At 36.8% G+C, this 21653-nt stretch overlaps 1 protein-coding gene across 2 annotated transcripts in view; it reads right to left on the minus strand.

The window, feature by feature from the left end:
• Positions 1 to 21653, minus strand: part of LOC120889078 (SH3 domain-binding glutamic acid-rich-like protein 2) — a 167663-nt gene that overhangs the window by 108196 nt on the left and 37814 nt on the right. The window lies entirely within an intron of this gene.

Consider the following 21653-nt stretch of genomic DNA (forward strand, 5'->3'; position numbering starts at 1 on the left):
TTTGGATGTGAGGTGTCCCCATAAGCTCACGTGTGAGACAATGCAAGAAGGTTTGGAAGAGAAATAATTCAGTTATAACCTTAACCTAACCAGTAAATTAATCCCCAATGGGATTAACTGGGTGGTAACTGAAGGCAGGTAGGGTGTGGCTGGAGGAAGTGGCTCATTAGGAGTGTGGCTGTGGGATATATATTTTGTATCTGGAGAGTAGAGTCAGTTTCTCTCTCTCTCTCTCTCTCTCTCTCTCTCTCTCTCTCGCTCTCTCTCTCTCTCTCTCTCTCTCTCTCTCTCTCTCTCTGCTTCTGATCATCATGTGAGCTGCTTCCCTCTGCCACACTCTTCCGCCATGATGTTCTGCCTCACCTTGAGCCCCAAGGTAGGCAGACGCCTATCTATGGATGGAGATCTCTGAAACTGTGAGCCCTTAAATAAACTTTTCCTCCTCTGCAATTGTGCTGGTTAGGTTCTTTCGTCACAGCAGTGAAAAAGCTGACTAAAACACAAAGTCTTCTGGCAAGGGATGCTCATGAAACTGTCACCATTTCCTGAGCACTTTCTAGTGCCAGGTACTATTCTGAGCATGTTTCATACACTTTCTCATTTAACCTTCCCAACAAACTTTAGAAAGATACCTGTTTGGCAAATGATGAAAGCTTAGGCTAAGATATGATAGTCGAGATAACCCACTTAGTTACCTAGGCAGAGGGAAGGTAGCTTTGGACTTCTGAGCTTGGATAGTAACTGTTATTGAGAAAACAAGATTTGTAATAGGTTGTGAAAATGTTGAATTTATCTTTAAACTTGTTGAACTTTGAGGTGCCTGAAGGCTATCTATGGGAAAGTACCGAGAGCTGAAAATACAGACTTAGAAACGACTGGTGTAAGAAGTAGTTCTTCTAGAGAAATTGAAAAATGGTCTGGGCAAAACCCAAACCTGCTCCATTCTGGCTCATAATGATTGGAAGCTGCTTATCTGTGACCTGGCATTTCCAATATATCTTGTTGTAAACCATGGGTAGATGGGATGGTTTAGAGCTGATTTTTAGACTAATTGTGATGCCATACTTCTTGCCATAATTCCTGCACGAGAAAGCTCCATATCCAATGTGGAATATGGATTCAGAATATTCTCTGTGCTAGGAACAGTGTATTCTTTGCACATTCATATATTTGAGGAAAATTGGATTTATCTTTGGTCAATGGAGAGTGCCTTTTTCTTGGAAAGGACAGTTTTTGTGTTTTAGACTACCTTTGATTTAATTGTAAATCAACTGCCACTGAAGCAATATATGGGTTTCAAGCATTTTGACATTGCCTAGTTATAAAATAAATAAAAATAATAGACTCTCAAGGATAGAAAAATCAGGGCCATTGCAGAAACTTGGGGGCATGTCTTGCTGCCTTAAGGGAAAATGTCATTGCTTCCCAGAGCGCTCTCTTGGAGGTAAGTAAAAAAGAATGATTGTGCAGTGTTTCATTTTGACTTAGAGTCACCATTTTAAAAAAATAATAACAATAACATGTTTCACTGTTAGGTCCACTTTAATATTTAGCCAGTTACCGGGTTATATAACCCTTTAATGTAGGTTAGGTAAGAACACAGATGGTACAGTGTTTCCATGGCAACCGCATTTAGGCTTGTTTCTGCTTGTCAGTTTTTTTCAACATCACATTCCTGTTAACACAGAGGCAGGCTCGCACCCCTCCTTCTCCCAATCTTCAACCTTTTCCATCTCTCCCTTTGTGATCTCCTCTTCTGATCACTCTTTCCCAGCACACTAAAGAACAAAGAAACAAAGATTTCCAGTAACTTTTTTCCCCCCTCTCTGGGGTTTTGATCTCTAATTTATTTAACCTGAAATATGACTTTGAACTGTTTCTATCATAAAACTCTATTTCTTACTAGTCTCTCTTTCAGTTAAATAGGAGGTGTGGAGACAATTATAAGATCCAAGTCTGACTCAAGTGAGACCTTGGAGAAGGGCTCAAGTAGGCAGACACACCCCCTGAAGTCCCTGAAGGACTCCTCAAGCAGATTCTGCTACTTAAGGAGGATCTAACTTCAAGTAGCCCTCATGTTAAAATCCTTTGTCAGCTCTGTCCTGTCCTCATACTTCGGCATATTCATTTCAGATTTGCAGCCTATGTTCCAATTTGCCTGTTTGTTACATAACTGAGAAAGATATCTGACAGATGCATTTTGGATCTCTGCTCTTCAAAATCTGATCCAGAGAAGCATTTCCAGGCCCTGTTCTCCCATGAATCATGTCCATGTACAGAAACTATATTTTATCTCATGCTTGTTTTTTAAATGTCATTTCTTCGGGGAGGCCTTCCTGTGTCTTGGTTAGTCCCCTAGTTGTACACTTCCTCAATTGCAACTTGTATTTATTTGTTTATTTATGCATTCATTCATTCATTCTTGTCTCTCTTAACAGACTTCTTTCTTAACAGACCATTTTCAAATGTTTAACATTGTAATCCTAGTATCTTGGCTCACTGTAAGTATTGAAAAAAATGCTTTTTTCCTCCAATAAAATGAAATTAAAGTTTTTTTTTTTGATAAACTTCTAGAATTTGGTTTCAAAAGAAAACAGATAAAACTTGGTTTTCTAATTAGAAATGTTGGTATGTTTTCTGTTTCCTCTTCCACTTTTGCAGTTAGGAAGCTCAGAGCTTAGTGGTCAGTGTAGCTATATGTCCTACTAAACTAGCATATTTGTTCTTCGTGTTTCTCTTTTTTATATAGTTGTATTATTTTTGTATTTGTTTTATTTTAAGCCACCTCAAATACTGGAGGTTTAACAGTGGTACATGTCACCGCTTGAATATAGCCCTCACTACTCTAAGGCCTGTTTTAAAAGCATTTGTTTTTCTTTTCCTCTTCTCCCTCTTCCCCTACCTAACCAGGGGTCCGGGAACAAGGTTATCTTTTTCCATGCTAGGCCAAGTTATCTGTCCTTGAGCGCACACCCACCAAAGGAAGAAGATGTCACTGGAAGATCTAGAAAGTGACTATCTCCCAAATAAACAAGTGAATTTCAACACACCAACAAGGCCCATCTGGGATTCCCTGCATGAGGGCACTCTCGTAATGCAGCCTTTGAAGAGCTTCTTTAAAAGCCCTCTGTTCTCCCTGATAGACAGAATCACAGCCTCTAAACAGGGGTCCCCTGTGCTTCTCCTTTGCTAGCAAAGCAATAAACCTTTTTCTCTTCTCTCGAAACCATGTCCTCCTTTTTAAATTATTGGGGACAAGGACGGAGCTTTCAGTAACAAAAACAAGCAACACATAATATAATAAGGAAAATAAATATAAGATCCTTCACAGTTTGAAATAAAATTTCAGGAATTCCTCAGAGAGATGATGTGTACTGTGAAAGGTTAACACTGTTAAAAATTGACATGAATGAAGGCCAAAGAAACTTTACATAGTAGAAAGTTTAAAGGGCGTTTTTACTCTTCAGTTATGTTACAAGGTATTGAGTGAGAATAAGTAAGCTTTATATATAAAACTGTTCCTATTTATCAAATGGTTGAACTTTATCTTAAAAGTAAAATCCACTTTAATTGCTTAAGCATTACGTTATCACGATTTTTTTCCCTAATATTTTTGCAGGCCCACTTAAAACCCCTTCTCTCTATGGCCTGCAAAGTTCCCTGTGGCCTTTTTTATGTGAAAAACATTGTATAAAAATCATGATTTCTAGATTTTACCCCCTGAAGTAAATAGTCTTGCTGGATGAGTCAGGTTTGCAGGACTTGAAATCCTTCAACTGACACTGAGATTTGTTTACAGTTGATGGTGGGGAGGAGGGAGAACTGAGGAGGGACTCCTGAGATGACTTAAAATATCAAGGCTAGAAGAGGAAGTTATAGTGAGGGAGCAAATCGATGTCATCAGTGTCACCTGGGAAGACGGTGAGACACGTGAGGATTTATTAATGGAAAGGACAACTGGAAAAATGTCACATTTAGAAGATGAATAATTTAGTGGCAAGAGACGCTGGGAATCCAGTTCAGATGAAAGAAAGTACTTTTTCCAGAGGGAAGATAGACAATTTCTCTTTTTGTGCCTGAGGAGACAGAAAATGGGAAGAAGGTGGATGAGTCTGATTTTCAACCAAGCTTCCCAATGCAGGGGTGGAGAGTTAATGTGGATGCAGGTTCTGAACTAGCTTGAGAATGCAGATACCAGCGGCTTCCCCTGGCCCTTTTCCTGGGTCTCTAAGACAAGAGATTGTGACCAGGGGACAAAAGGAGAGTGAGCTGCCTTGAACCCACTATTAATTTTCCTCTGTTCATGGCAAGAGACAGAATCCTTCATCCCACCGAGTCCCATCCTCTATTCTGGAAAACGTCCATTTCACCAAGCCCTCATTTTCTGTACTGTCACATTCTTTCTATGAATCTGGGCTTTTTGATGGGATAATAAGAGGATGCACTGTTTTTTAAGAGTTTAAGAGATTTAAGTAACCACACCCATATTCTATTGCCTATGAGTTCTGAACCAAGGGAGTAAAACCAAGCAAAACCTTGTGTGTAGAGGGTATTTGTTTTGTGGCGATGGTGGTCGTTTTTGGCCCTAATAGCACCTAATTCCTATTTATAGAATGTCCTCTCTTTCACGGGGGGAAGTTTTTGTTTTATTTTTATTTACTTATTTATTTATTTAAATTTGTTCTAGTTATTTATATATGACAGCAGAATGCATTTTGACACATTGTACACAAATGGAGCACAACTTCTTCCTCTGGCTGTACCGTGGTGCAAAGTCACACAGGTAATGTAATCATACATATATGTAGGGTAATAATGTCCATCTCATTCTACCCTCCTTCCCATTTCCACACCCCTGCCCTACCCCACTCCCCTCTGCACAATCCAAGTTTTTTCATTCTTCCCTACTCCCCCATTATGGATCAGCATCCACTTATCAGAGAAAACATCTGGCCTTTGGTTTGTTGGGTTTGGATTATTTCACTTAGCATGATATTCTCCAAGTTCACCCATTTACCCGCACATGTCATAATTTCATTCTTCTTTAAGGCTGAGTAATATTCCATTGTGTATATATACTACATTTTCTTAATCTATTCATTTACTGAAGGACAGTTAGGTTGGTTCCATAGTTTAGCTACTGTGAATTGAGCTGCTATTAACTTTTATGTGGTTGTGTCACTGTAGTATGCTGATTTTAAGTCCTTTGGGTGTAAACTATTTTCTGAGGAATCTCCCTACTGCTTTCCAGAGAGGTTGCACCAATCTGTAGTCCTGGGGAACAATTTTTTAATGGAACAATTAGGTGCTTATTCTGTCAACCAAATCCGTTCCACTGTGGATGAACATTTGGGTTACACCAGGACTTTTGCTGTTATAAAAAGAGTTGTCATGAATGTTATTATACACACCTGCTGGTATTTAATTCAGGAAAAGAGTTTGCTGGGTTAGTATGTAAGAATTATTGCCAAAGTGCTTTCCAAAGGAGCGCTTCCCATTTGCACTTCCCTAAGCAGAGGATGAGAATTTTCGTTGTTCTGCGATCATGCTAATACTTGATGTTTTCCAAAATTTAAACTTTTCCCAACTGTCTACAATAAAATAATATCATTGTGACTTAATTTTCATCCATCCAGTGTTGAATGAGATTGACTGCTTTTTAATTTTTATAACAAGTTTCCTACTAAATTCACGTACCTTACATTGCACTCACTTAAAGTACACAATTCAATTGTTTTTAGTTTATGCAGAGTTGTACAGCCATCACCTCCTGCCCACGTCCCACTCGACCTGGGCAGTGGGAATGGGGTTCCCCTTGGTGGAATGGGCTGGCTGAGAAATAAAAGCTAAGAGAAATAAAACAGCAAATAAATGACAGAACACAGAAAGTGATTTCAAAAGCCGGGGCAGGACTGGCAAGCTGATCAGACAGATCAAGCTTCTAGACAAAATGGAGCCTGCACCTGGCTTTATCTATATTGGGAAACATCAAAGAGATTCTATAGAATGTTCTTCTCCAAAAAAGGTTAAAAGTTGGGCTGTTCAGTTCCTAACATGTTAAACCCATATCCAGAGCTACTATGAGAAACCTTCCTAGCAGAGCAGAGGGAAAGGTCACATGCACTGGGCAATCTTTGGCTGTGGGAGAGCATGGACAGTTCCCAGTACCGGGCCTATCTCTCCCTGGCTTCATGTCGAGAGAAGATCCTCATGTATTTCATGGATAGGTTTTGAAATCACCATAATCAATTTTAAAATATTTTCACCACCCCCCACAAAGACATACTGTATCCCTTAGCAACAATTCTTACCCCACTCTCCCAGCCCAAAGTTCCTCAGCCCTGATGACTTTATTTTTCAATAGATTATGTACTCTGGGTGTTTTCTATAAATGGAATCATATAATATGAAGTCCTATGTGACTGGCTTCTACCATTTAGCATGATGCTTTTAAGGTTTATTCGTGTTTGTAGTTTGTATCAATAATTTATTCCTTTTTATTGCTGAATATGCAATTTTCCATTTTATGGATATTCCACATTTTATTTGTCCATTCATCTGCTGATGGTCATCTTTGTTGTTTCCATCCTTGGACTTACGAATAATGCTGTTACCAACATTCATGTACACATTTTTTTCTGTGGATGTATATTTTATTTCTTAGACATCTCTTTAGGAGTGGAATTGCTAAGTCTTATGGTAAATCTATGTTTAACATTTTAAGGAAACTGCCACATTGTTTTGCAAAGTTTACATGCATAATGTTTGAAGGTCTCCATTTCACCACATCTTCACTGACTCATTGTCTATCTTTTGATGATTGTCATCCTCATAGATGTGAAATAGTATTTCAGTGGTCTTTATTTGCATTTCCCTGGTGGCTGGTGATATTGGGCATCTTTTCATTTGTATATGGGTTATTTGTGTGTCTTCTTTGGAGGAATATTTATTCTGATCCTTTGCTCATTTTTAAATTGGGTTTTGTTACATATTCTGCATACAAGTTTTTTTATCAGATATGGAATTTGCAAACATTTTCTACCATTTGTTCAGTTGTCTTTTTACTTTCCTAATGGTCTCCTTTGAAACACAAAAGTTCTAAATTTTGAGGATGTCCAATCAATGTTTTTTACTCTGTTGCATATGCTTTTGTATCACATCAAAGAAATCACTGCCTAGTTCAAGGTCATGAAGACTTATGCCTGTTTTCTTCTAAGAGTTTTACACTTTCAGCTTTCACATTAGACGATCCATTTTTGAGTTAATTATTGTGTGGTGGTGTAAGGCAGAGGTCTGATTTCACTGTTTTGCATGTGGATATGCAGTTGTCCCAGCACCTTTACTTTTATTCTTTCTTTTTTTGTACTGTGTATTGCACCCTGTGGCAGGCACTAAACTGCTGAGCTACATCTCCACTCCTTTTCTTCATTTTTTATTTTGAAATAGGGTCTCAGTAAGCTTCTTAGGGCCTTACTAAGTTGCTAAGGTTGGCTTTGAACTTGCAATCCTCATGTCTCAGCCTCCTAAACCACTGGGATTACAGGTGTGCGCCACCGTGCCCAGCTCCAGCAACTTTTCTTGAAAAAGACTTTTCCTCACTGAATTGTCTTGGCAGCCTTGTCAAAAATCAATTGACCCCAAATGTGAAGGACTGAACTCTTCGTTCTATTCCAATGATCTGCACGTGAGTCTCTCACTATGACCATACCAGAGTTTCATCATTACTGCGGCACTGAAATAAGTTGTAATTGGAAAGTGGGAGTTCTCCGACTTCTTTTACAAGATTGTTTTGTCTATCCAGGGTCCCTTTGATTTCCATATAAACTTTAGGTTCAGTCTCTCAATTTCTGTAAAGACAGCTGGGATTTTGATAGGGATTACATTAAATCTATAGATCAATTTGTAGAGTACTGCCTGCCATCTTACAATGCTGTTTTCCAACTTGAGAACACAGAATATCCTTCCATTTATTTGGGTTTCTTTTAATTTCCTTCAAAAAGGTTTTGCAATTTTCAGGGCATAAATTTCAGATTTCTATAAATTTATTCTTAAATATTTTATTCTTTTAGTTGCTATTATAAATGACATTGTTTTCTTGGTTTTATTTTGCTTTTTGATTGTTACTGTGCAGAATGACAACTGATTTTTAGTAAATTGATCTTGTGTCCTACAACTCAGCTGAACTCAATTATTAGTCCTAATAGATGTCTTGTTTTGTTTTTAGTGGAATTCTTGGTGTTTTCTAAATACAAGATTATGTAATCTACAAATAGAGATAATTTTTCTTCCTCCTTTAGAATCTGGATATCTTTTGTTTTTTTTCTTGCCTAGTTGTCCTGGCAAAAGGATTCAATACAACCCTAAAGAGAACAACAAGAGTAGAAATCCTTTTCTTATTCCTGGTAAGAAGAAAGCATTCAGTGTGTCACCATTAAGTATGATGACAACTGGGTTTTTCCCTAGATATCCCTAATTAGATTCTGGAATTTCCCTATTAATTCTAATTTATTGAAAATTTTTTCTTCTTGAAAAGTGTTGAATTTTGTCAAATGCTTTTTCTGTGTCTTTTGGGATGACCATATGGTCATTGTCTTTTTTATAGTATTACATTGTGTATTATACTTAATGGTTTTCAGATTTTAAGTTTGAGCATTTTAAAATACATTCACAGGCCATTTGTCTTCTGTGAAATATTTTTTTATATCATTTGCCCATTTTCTACTGGATTGATTGATAGTCCTTTTCTTACTGATTTGTAATAATTTCTTATATAGCCCAACTATCTTTATCAGTTATATGTGTAGCAAATATTTTCTCCCAATTTGTATTTTGTCTTTTTTATTTCTCTTTGAAGTCTTTTGATGAACGGTAGGCTCTTAAAATCAATGCTTTACAATTTAAATTTTAAAATGTTTACAATTTAAAAATCTTTACTTGTGCTTTGTACTTGTAGAAGAAATCTTGTCTTCTAGAGCTGAGTTTATAATCCTAAATTGCCCTATAAAGTTTTGCCACTCAGAGTTAGATCTACACTGGGAATTGATTACTTTTTAAAGATTCAAGGTCAGACCAGATGTCATGTTATCCCATATGAACATCCAGCTCTTTTGGACAGGGTTAATGCAGCTCCTCAGAATCACTCAGTCTCACCTTCCTCAGGGTCCTCAGCCAATGGCTCTGGGGGACCTTCTAATGGCCTCCTAATGACCCCTATTACAGTTGCTGCTCATCCACCAATGCTGCCAGCTGTCCTGGGCTTCCCCACAGAGACACCATCTCCACGATCCTGCCAAATTCTTCAGTCTCATTTCCATCCTCTTCCTTTGATTCTATGCTCCAGCAGATGAGAAATATTCCCACTTTTATTTTGACTTTTGTATTTATACATGCTTAGAATACTGCCTCTCACCCTTGCCGATGTCTATTCGTACTTCAAACCTCCACACTGAGACCAGAAGCCCTCCTCCTCTGTCTTTTTCATCCTTATACTGCTGGCACAAAGAAAGCCTCAATAAATACTTGGGAAATCAATTCACATAGATGGGACTGGTATGATCCCACTATGTTTCAACACCGCTTTTAGAGTATAAGATCGGAATAAAACACAATACTCAGATATAGCCTTTTGGCCATATCTCAAAGGCCTCTTGAGGTGATCATATTAATGGCTATATGTATGCCAAGATTGTGCTAGCTTTTAACTTTCATATCTTTCATAATCCCTCTAGGAAATAACCAAAGTAATGAAGTTGATTTAATGATGTCATCTTCATTTCTGAGAGACAGCACTTCCTCAGGCTGTACTAGAAACATGATGTGAAAGACCGATGAGGTGATGAGTATGACTCTTCTTAAATGTCCATTTTAAAAATCCTTCCAACACTATCATTCTGTAATAATACCAGTTTAAGAAAAGTATTTTTCCACATGTTTTATTGGTGCTCTATAATTGTATATAATGATAGATTTGTTGTTACACATGCATACATGCACATAACAATTCAGTCAATATCACTTCCCAGCACTACCCGCCTCCTTCCCCATCTCTCTCCCTCTGGTCACTTTCTTCTACTTTACTGTCTTTTGATTTTCATGAGATTTCTACCCCCCAAAACTCACACCTTTCTTTTCCTTTTTCCTCTCTAACTTCCAACATACAACCCTTGACCTTCTGAGTTTGACATTTCACTTACCATAATGGTCTCTAGTTCCATTCATTTTCCTGCAAATGACATAACTTCATCTTTGTTTATGGCTGAATAAAACTCCATTGTGTATATATACCACATTTTCTTTATCCATTCATCTGTTAATGGAAACACCTAGGCTTGGTTCCATAGTTTGGCTACTGTGAATTGTGATCCTATAACCATAGGTATGCAAGTATCACTGTAGTGTGACGACTTTAATTCTTTAGGATAAATACTGAGGAGTGGTATAGCTAGGTCGTATGATGGTTCCATGCCTAGTCTTTTGAGGAACCGCCATATTGGTTTCCATAGTGGTTGTACTTTTCTACACCAATAATGTAAAAGTGTTCCTCTTCCTCCACATCCTCTCCAGCATTTATTATTATGTGTATTCTTGATGACTGCCATTCTGACTGATATGAGATGAAATTCACTGTAATTTTGATTTGCATTTCCCTAATCACTAAAGATGTTGAACATTTCTTTCATATATTTGTTGGCCATTGTATTTTTTCTTTCGAGAAGTATATGTATAATTCATTTGATTTTTTATATACAGTTTTTTTAGTTCTTTATGTATTGTAGGTATTAATCCTCTGCAGGAGAGGAGCTATCAAATATTTTCTTCCAGTCTAAAAACAGTACTTTTTTAAGCAGAATGTTTAGTTATATTGCTATGATAGTTGATAGTGATTTTGAGTTGGTATTCTGAGCAGTAGCTCTTTACTAAAATGAAGTATACATTAAATTAATGAATTTTTCAGCTTTAACCATCTCATTCAGAAAATAATTTGAATAATAAGAATAGAAGAATAAGAAAATATGAAAAGGATTTTTTCCATTTAAAACAATTTAGCAATATCCTTACATGATGTATACAAAAAAAATTACTGGTAACTACCAATGTACTGATAAGTGAAGAGATATTTTGACTCTTGTAGAATCTCCTGAATATACTTATCTTACAGTGTAGTTCAGTTGTTTAGAATACAGATAAGAAATTCAAGCTGTTGGAATCAACAACACATATGAGACTAAACATCTAACACTATCATTACAATTTGATGTACAAAATACTAAATCCTAATCCTAACTTTAATATTGGCTCATTTAACATCATTCATACTTAGCTGTAAGTATAACACAAAGCAAAAATTGGCATCCAAATATTAATATTAAGAAGCAGAGTTTGGGCACAGTGGCTCACACCTGTAAAGCCAGCTGCTCAAGAGGCTGAGGCAAGAGGATCCAGCTTGGGCAACTTAATGACACCCTGTCTCAAAATAAATAAATAAACAAAAATAAATAATTAATTAAAAGGTCTGGGGATGTAGCTCAATGGTAAAAGCACATCAGGATTCAATCCCCGTTGCCAACAAATTTTTTAAAAATAGTTAAAACTTTGAAATGTTTTTAGGAATGTCAGAACAAATTTTTTCCTTTTTTTTTTTTTTTAAAAAAAGATACATTCAATGTTTGTGGTAGAAATCTCTGCAAAGGGCTATAAATGTTTATATCAAAACTTCCTATAGGGGTGGTGGATGTAGCTCAGTTTGTAGAGCGCTTGCCTCACATGCACAAGGCCCTGGTTCAATCCCCAGTACCACCAAGAAAAAAAATTTTTTAAAAAAACTTCCTACAGTGAACAACTCTTACTTTCCTATTATGAATAAATGTTATTCCAACCAGATGCAGTGGTGCACTCCTACAATCCCAGCTACTTGGGAAGTTATGGCAGTGGGATCACAAGTTCAACACTAGCCAACTTGATGAGACCTTGTCTCAAAATAATATAAAAAGGGCAGTGGTCTAACACTTGCCTCACTTGTGTGAAGCCCTGGCTTGAATACCTATCACTGTCAAAAAATATAACAAATAAATATAAATTAAAAGTATTCTCTGGTCTTGGTTTCTTTCTTTACTCTTTAATGCATGTAATTATATTTTTCATAATAAATTTATTGAACAGTATAGAACCCAGCATGGCCATTTTAAATTTTCCACAGCCCTACACACACACACACACACACACACACACACACACATACACACACACACAAAAGAAAGCAAACCCACTGTACCTGTTAACCATAATAAATATATAGTTTTAAATTTTAGGATCATTAATAATTTGTCTGTTAAATGATTTGACTACTATGAGTACTGTAGAGTGATCTACTCTGATTTATCACACATCATCAAGTGTAATTGGGAATTCCTGCCAAGTAATGAAATCAAATGGATGGGATGAAAATTTTATGAATAGTACATTAATAAAATTGGTATAATATTATATTTCATACACATTTAGCAAATCACTAATTAGTTTTCCTTCTGTAGTTTCCTTCTTCTACTTTGAAACCAAGTAATGCTCTTAAAATCCTCAAACATTTCTGAACGCCATGAGCAGCTCATCTGTCCTGGGCACCATGTCTCTAGGACCCTAGGACCAACCATTAGCAGCCAATTACTTGAACTGCCTAGAAATCCTGACCCTGCTATTGTGAATTGTGCTGCTGTGAACATCGATGTGGCAGTATCCCTGTAGTACGCTCTTTTAAGGTCTTCAGGGAATAGTCGGAGAAGGGCAATAGCTGGGTCAAATGGTGGTTCCATTCCCAGCTTTCCCAGGAATCTCCATACTGCTTTCCAAATTGGCCGCACCAATTTGCAGTCCCACCAGCAATGTACAAGAGTACCCTTTTCTCCACATCCTCGCCAGCACTTGTTGTTGTTTGACTTCATAATGGCTGCCAATCTTACTGGAGTGAGATGGTATCTTAGGGTGGTTTTGATTTGCATTTCTCTGACTGCTAGAGATGGTGAGCATTTTTTCATGTACTTGTTGATTGATTGTATATCCTCCTCTGAGAAGTGTCTGTTCAGGTCCTTGGCCCATTTGTTGATTGGGTTATTTGTTATCTTATTGTCTAATTTTTTGAGTTCTTTGTATACTTTGGATATTAGAGCTGTATCTGAAGTATGAGGAGTAAAAATTTGTTCCCATGATGTAGGCTCCCTATTTACCTCTCTTATTGTTTCTCTTGCTGAGAAAAAACTTTTTAGTTTAAGTAAGTCCCATTTGTTGATTCTTGTTATTAACTCTTGTGCTATGGGTGTCCTATTAAGGAATTTGAACCAACCCAGATGCCCTTCAATAGATGAATGGATAAAAAAAAAATGTGGCATCTATACACAATGGAGTACTACGCAGCAATAAAAATGACAAAATCATAGAATTTGCAGGGAAATAGATGGCACTAGAGCAGATTATGCTTAGTGAAGCTAGCCAATCCCTAAAAAACAAATACCAAATGTCTTCTTTGATATAATGAGAGCAGCTATGAACAGAACAGGGAGGAAGAGCAGGAAGAAAAGATTAACATTAAACAGAGACATGAGATGGGAGGGAAAGGGAGAGAAAAGGGAAATTGCATGGAAATGAAGGGAGACCCTCATTGCTATACAAAATTACATATAAGAGGTTGTGAGAGGAATGGGAAAATAAACAAGGAGAGAAATGAATTACAGTAGATGGGGTAGAGAGAGAAGATGTGAGGGAAGGGGAGAGGGGATAGTAGGGGATAGGAAAGGTAGCAGAATACAACAGTTACTAATAGGGCATTTTGTAAAATTGTGGATGTGTAACCGACGTGATTCTGCAATCTGCATTTGGGGTAAAAATTGAGAGTTCATAACCCACTTCAATCTAATGTATGAAATATGATATGTCAAGAGCTTTGTAATGTTGTGAACAACCAATTAAAAAAAAGAAATCCTGACCCTGGTTCCATCCCAGACACAATCCTTTGATGTGCCCATGTCTAATAACAATATATATATATTTTTAATCTACAGATGACAGAATGGATGAATACATATACTTTATGAGTTACTGTTGTAATATTTGTGCAAAAACAAAGCATTTATTTTCCTCCTTGTAAAGTAGGATTTATCACTGCTAATCTTATACATTTTATATGATTAATGGTGAAGGGGATCAGAAAATGCCACCTCCAAATATGCCACTCTAGTGCATTCATTATTTAGAAACTGAAGGCAATTGAGAAATTGCAGATGCAGAAAAGGAACTCTGCCATCTCCTTTCAACCAAAAGCAGGACATAAATTTCCAACAAGAAAGGCACCTTTTCTATATCCAAAAGGGGAGAATGTTCTTATCACTGGACATGAAGTTCGGCACGGAGATGAATCCATACGAACTTACTAAAATAACCCTTATCTTCTATTAGTTTCCCCCATAGATTTCCTAATTACTTTCCTACAATTTACTGCCCTTAGTCCATACTCCTTTGTCTTGTCCGATCGCTAAAATTTATTGTTTTGTGCTAAAATGGCGTACAAGCTCTCAGGACTCTCTGCTTCTTTAGGTTTTCATTTCTTATATATGAAGGTCTCTATATACATGTAATAATACTAATATCAAATAAAATGTGTATGCTTTCCTTTTATCAGATTAATGCTCAGGGCTGGCCACAGAACTAAGAGGGTAGAGCAGAAGAGTCTTTCCTCCCACACATGTAGTAGATAACTGGTAGCTACCTGTTCACTCTTATTTATGATCAAATTCCAGAATCTGTTTCCTCCAAAATTTTAGCAGTATAAAGTTGCTGTACTGGTTGAAGTTAACATAGCTAGGGGGAAAAAATGCATCATTTTCCCAGGTCTCATGCCCCTTGTATACTTTCAGTGTCTTGATTGTCCCTGGAAGTCCCATGATAGGTTTTCCTGGACCAGTGGTGAGTTCCTGGCAGGCACCAGTACACATCTAGAGGCATAAAAATCTAATGGTTATTGTTACTGTGGCCCATCAGGCATCCTCTGTCTCTTATTTCTGCCTTCTTTTCATTTTATACTCTCTAAATATTTTTGAATAAATAACTCCTTTTTTCCTGAAAATTCTCTAGGTTTCAGAAAAGATGCACAGCAATTTCCATACCTTATAATTTTCTGTCAGATAAGCTCCCTCCAGGAAGGGATGACTATAATCATATACAATTGAATATGTAGGCAAATGCAGAGGACAGAAAGTACAGTGACTGCACACAGGAGGGAATAGCTCTATCCAGGGGTGAGTATTTACAGAGGTGGGAAACTTGGAAAAGTGCATTCTTTGTTTAAAAAAAAATACAGTAGACTATGGTGGATCCCAAGCCTGCACTATGGTAAGTAATGAACTTAAGTATACTGCAGCAGGAAAAAAGGAAGAGGAAAAAAACCAGATCTGCTTAGAATGACAGAAGACTAATTGCCCTCCCGCCAGCACCCACTCGCTTTATGAAGACACTCCCTCTTGCTACTGTGGCTTCATGCCTCATTGACATCCAGCTCTCATGTGGGCAAAAGGAGTCACAAGGCAAGGGCTGGAAATGTAGCTCAGTGGTTGAGTGCTGACCTAGAATGCACAAGGCCCTGGGTTCAGTCCCTACCACTTCAAAAATAAATAAACTGACATCATATAAATAAAAGGAAACACATGACAGAGTGAGAAGAGTATTGGACTCAGGGAAGAAGGCTTATGTTATTGTTCTAGCTCTGGCATTGACCATTGGCATTGATGGAGGGACCTCGATCTCTCAGGTTTATTATCTGTAAGATGGGAATAGTATCTCCTATCTCACGGGGGTGGTGACAAAGGATGAAAACTCATGCACGAACACATAAGATGCTCATTTTTAAAATATTAGATTAAAAGCACCATCCAGTAAATTCCTTTACAAAAATTTTTGGTTTAGTCATTCAACTACTTGTGTTAGGACCAACTGAAGGTCTAGATAAAATGTGTTTTCTTGGATAACCAATCAGAACCGCATCAGATTAAATGCTTGTTTTTAATCTGCTCACTGATGGTTTTTATGCTAAAATTCAGGAAGCTCTGGTAGAATTTAGTCATAGATGCCCACAGCTCTGCTTGTACTTTGAGAAGCATGTAACTGCTTCTACATGGACTCAATGCCAAGACGCATCTGCAGTGTGCGGAAGGGGTGTGGGTCATTTCCCCCTCTCATCACAAAGAAGAGTCTTCTTTCCTGGCTTCCAGGCTGCTCCATGTTTCCAGAGGATGCGTGTTAGAGAAGCAGGGCACTAACCACCAGGCTCCTGTCTTGGAAAAGAGGAGAGTTAAGATGATTCCACACTCCTCTTCTTGTGACTTTACTTCATTTTCTGACTCACTACAGATTTAGAAAGTTACAATTTTATGTTTCTTTCAATATTATCTCATCTGTTTTATAATCTCAAAGTCATGTTTTATTTTATTAATTGTCATGTAAAGAGAGATATACACATGTTACAACTTATTAAAAATATAAACAATTCATCCTCCTTCTCCTTTGGTAAACCCATTTGTGAGGAAATGATAAAAATAATAATCTTTAAAACTAAATAGCAATTCTAATACTATTGGCGTTAGAGTTACATCTTAATTAAAAGGAAAAGAAACAGGAAATCAAATTATATATTTACCAATGATACAAGGCAGGAAGCAAAAAATGGATGTGGGTTATAATGCATAAGTACATTTTAGTAATTATTTATCTTGAATGATGTAATATGTATTTTTAAGTTTAAAAATCAGCCAACCATAGTCATGCACACCTGTAATTCCAGCCACTTCAGAGGCTGAGGCAGGAAAATCAAAAGTTCAAAGCCAGCCTCAGCAAATTAGCAAGGGTCTAAGCACTTTAGTGAGACCTTTTGTTAAAATTAAAAATGAATAAATAAAAAGGTGGGGATATGGCTCAGTTGTAAGTGCCCCTGGGTTCAATCCCTGCTGCAAACAAACACATCAGTGGAGCTGGAGGTGTAGCTTAGTGGTGGGGTGCTTGTGTCTCATGTATAAAGCCATGGTTTCAAACCCCAAAACTGAAAATAAAAAAACCAGTTTGCCGTTATATTCGATAGTATGCAAAATGATGTAAGGAGTAGGTAGTAGACAATATTCTTGAAAAATCAGATCTTCCTCAAATTTTCAGGCTTAATTGAAAAATGACATTATCTAAATTTGAAGAAATACTGTTTCCTTGACTGGAAATGACAAGGGTTTCCCCACAATAGAAGATTCTTTCTAAATGGTATTAGCAAAAGTCCATTAAAAGTGGGAAAGTGCCATTATATCTAATCCTGTATCACATCTAATCCAGTTATGAGTCATAGAGAAGAGAGATTCTCTCCTTCCGCTCTATTTTTATATGGGCTTTTTGGCTGAATCTAGGAGCCCAATTAGTAAAACAGCTGATTAACCAGAGACAAGGCTGAGTGTGGTGGCACATGCCTGTAATCCCAGTGGTTTGGGAGGTTGAGGAGGAGGATCATGAGTTCAAAGCCGGTGTCAGCAATTTGGAGAGGCTCTAAGCAACTCAGCGAGACCCTGTCTCTTAAGTAAAATATAAAAAAAGGACTCAGTGCTTAAACATCCCTGGGTTCAATCTGTGGTTCAAACAACAACAACAACAACAAAACAGCCCAAGTCCAAGAGAAATGCATTCTTTATTAATTGTACATGTTCATAGCGATCTTCACAAGAGACTAGAGTCTGAAGAAATGACCAAAGTATAATACTTTTATACTTTCTAGGCAAAGAATAATATATCTGTGAGGGAATGACAAGACACATGGGTTTTTGGACCAGGGTAGTAAACTCTAGGGATGTTATCTAAGAGATATGTAAGAGGAGATATAGAAGCTACTGGGGTGTAAGGATCACTGCTGTTTGTTCAAGTTCATTGCGGCCCCAGTTACCAGTCTCGGATGATCGGAGCTGTTTTCTAGCCTTGGTATGTGAAGGACGTCCCTCCCAAGAGAATCTCTGTGACTTTCTGCATGGAGGGAAATTTAGACCAAGTGACACTTTCTGAAGTTACAGCTCTTAAGTGATTAGAACTTGAAATAATACATCAGTGCAGCATATTTTGAGATGGCGTGTCTTAAACTCCTTCAAGGTAATTTTGTGTCACCCGAGAGGTGTATTTAAATGTAAAATTTAGCACTTAGAAGATAGAGACATTGACTCAGATACAGGTGACTCAGGAAGGCCACATTCATGGACAAGTTGCTTTTTGGGTTGTCAGAGAGCTATCGTGATAGAAAAAGCAAAGAAAGAGCAGAAATCATGGAATCCAGAGAAGAAATGCATGTCTTCTTGAGCCTCCAGATCTTTGTAAGGGAGGGGGCACTCTAACTCAGCAGCATATTTATTTTTGATCACCAGGTAGGTATTTCCTGTATTGGAGAATAGTTGGTTAGCATTCCCTTAAGGATAGTCAATAACCTTTTTCTGATTGTGCCATCTAAACAACATTGTGATCTACACTAGTTTTCCCAAATAAGCCCTACCTCTGCCAAAGGCATGCATGCCCATGTGAGGGACTGCCCACTTGACCTCTTTAATACTATGCTTCATTTTGGAAGGGCTGGAAAACTGGAAACTACCTTCCATGGCTCGCTTTTAGTAAAGTTCTGTATGCAAATTGGGTTCATCGAATTAGATGTACTCTCACAAGATGTAGAAGGATGAAGTGAATGAGGTTTCTCTGCAGTAATGTTCCAGTGCCCCTTACCCAGAAGGAGGAGGAAGGGGAGGGTGGGAAGATAACTCATACTACCTGATTTTGATACTTACTGTAAAGCTACATTAAATAAGACAGTGTGAAATTGACTTAAGGCTAAACATATAAATCAATGGAACAAAATAGAAAGTGCAGAAATATGTACATATATGGCTAATTAATCCCAGGGCAATTTAATGGGACAGGACAACTTTTATTTTTATTTTTTCAACAAATGATACTATGCAGCAAGCAATGAATTAGAAAAACATTTTCAAAACAGATAAACTTTACTTCTTCCCAGTACTGAACACAAAAATTAAGTCTAAGATGTATATGAAGTAGAATTAATTGGATTTCACTTTCCTATATTCACATATGAATACCCCACCAGTGAAACCCCATATCATGTACAACCACAAGAAGGGCATCCTAATTAGAATGTTATGCTCCATGTATGTATAATATGTCAAAATACATTCCACTGTCATGCATATCTAAAAAAGAACAAATAAAAAATAAAAAAGATGTATATAAAATTCATAAATATAAAAATCAAAACTATAAAACCTTACAAGAAAATGTATTTTGATATGTGCAATAATATGGATGATTCTCAAATATATTATGCTGAGAAAAATTAAGGAAATATAAGAGAATATGTAATACATTAATTCATTTATAAAGGAAATTCTAGGAAAGAATATCCTAAGTTATAGAAAGGAGAAACCAAGTTTTGGGATGATGAGTGGAGGGAACACCAAAAGAACACTTGGATTATGAATATGTTATATATTTTAATTGTTTTGGTTTGTAAATTTTACAAAGCTTATCAACATGTGTAGTTTACATGAGTATTTTACTAAATGTAAATTGTACCACAACAAAACTGAGTTAACAAAACAGCAACAAAAAATAGAAGACTCAACTTAGACACATGTTAGTATAACTGCAGAACACAGATAAATAAAAGATCTTAAAAACAGATGGGGGAGACAGACTATTGATTAGATCTAGAGGTGACTTTCCAAGAGCAACAAAAGAAGACAGAAAACAATAAACTATCTTCAGAGTGCTAAGAGGAAACGACTGCTAGCTGACACTGTATACCTTGCCTCAATTGCTGAACAAGAATGATGATGAAATGTGGACATTTTCAAATGAACAAAATCTAAGAGCCTTTAAGCCTAACAAGTTCTCACTGAAGCACATTTAAAAGATAAATAGCAGGAAGAAAGAAATTGAATTCAGAGGAAAAAATGAAGTTCCAGAGGATTTATGTTCAAAGAAAGCATTAAATGTGTTCAAGCCTCAATAAAATGACTGACTGTGTTAAACAATACTATTTATAATGACTAATTTGGGAAGTTAAAAAATATGTAGCCATAATGCCAGACAAAAATAACTTGTATGATAGGAAGGGTTTGGAGTGACGATATTCTCAAATTCTTGTATTGTTTAGGAGACTATGTAGACTTTCATAGTGATTAACTTTGGCTTTGTTAACAGAGCTATGTTTAAAACAATCAAGGGTCACTACTAAAAGGGCAGAAACAGAATTTGTAATTTCCTTTGGAAAAAAAAGGAAGTTATAAACTTGATATATCAGAAAGAAAACTAAAAATAAATTTGGCAAATGGAGGACAGGAAGATGCTCATAACAAGTCCAAATACCAGTAATCAAAATTAAAGAAAATGATCTGAACACGCTAGTAAAGGCATGTTGAGAATAGATTGAAGAAAATATTTAATAAAAATTCAACAACGTAGGAAATTTTTAAAACAAAGAATAATGTTACATTAAACATTAAAAATGGACAACTATAAAACAAAATAATTTGTAGGGTCACTGATGATTTGTTACCTAAGGGACATGTCTGAAAGTGAGAGAGGTCACTGTTAATTTTTCAGCAGAATAAGTATAAAGCAGGACTGTCCTTGGAAAGTAGAAAGCCTTGGGAGTAAGTAGCATCATTTAGTGATACAAGAAAATATAATTCATGGGCAATCTCAAAACATTCTAGCTGAGTCTGAACTCATTTTCTTAGCTTAAAAATACATTTTAAAAAATTGACAAAACTATAAGAAGATATTACAGAATATTAACAAATCTACAAAGATAATAGTATGAGAAATTTTAACAGAGGTTAGAAACTGATGGATCACTCAGACAAAAATTAGTAAAACTATCAAAGATTTTAACTAACAAGAGAACTAAAATGTTTTATCTCAATGCGACTGTGGTTGATTAAGGATGGCTGCAGTTCTTTGACATTATCCACATTAGGAGGGCATCTTTTTCCTTCTCCCTGATTGCTTGGATCAACCAAGTGTGGTGTAATTGACACAATACTCCTTTAGAGACTAGTCAACAAGAACTGATAGCTTTCATTTTGATTTCTTAATGACCTTACATGTCATGTAAGAAGTTCAACTAGCTGCTGGGTGCGGTGGGGCACACTTGTAATCCCAGTGGCTTAGAAGGCTGAGGCAGGAAGATTGTGAGTTTAAAGCCAGCCTCAGTAAAAGCAAGGCACTAAGCAACTCAATTTATTTTAAATAAAATACAAAATAAGACTGGGGATGTGGCTCAGTGGTCAAGTGACCCTGAATTCAATTCCCCAGTACCAAAAAAAAAAAAAAAAAAAAAAAAAAACCCACCAAGTCCAACTACCTTAAGACCACTGTGCTTTGAAAGAATCCAAGTTAGCCACATGGAGAGGCTGTGCAAAGAAAAAATCGAGATGTCCAAACAGTTCTTAGGTGTTTGGAGCCCCCAGTCATTTGAGTCATTCTCAATGAGGCCCTGGATGTCAAATATCAACCCCTGCTATTCTTTGAATAAATTTCTGACCCACAAAGTCATAAGATATACTAACAAATTGTTGTGTTACATG

This window comes from Ictidomys tridecemlineatus, chromosome 8 (genome assembly GCF_052094955.1).
Source record: "Ictidomys tridecemlineatus isolate mIctTri1 chromosome 8, mIctTri1.hap1, whole genome shotgun sequence".
Taxonomy (NCBI): domain Eukaryota; kingdom Metazoa; phylum Chordata; class Mammalia; order Rodentia; family Sciuridae; genus Ictidomys; species Ictidomys tridecemlineatus.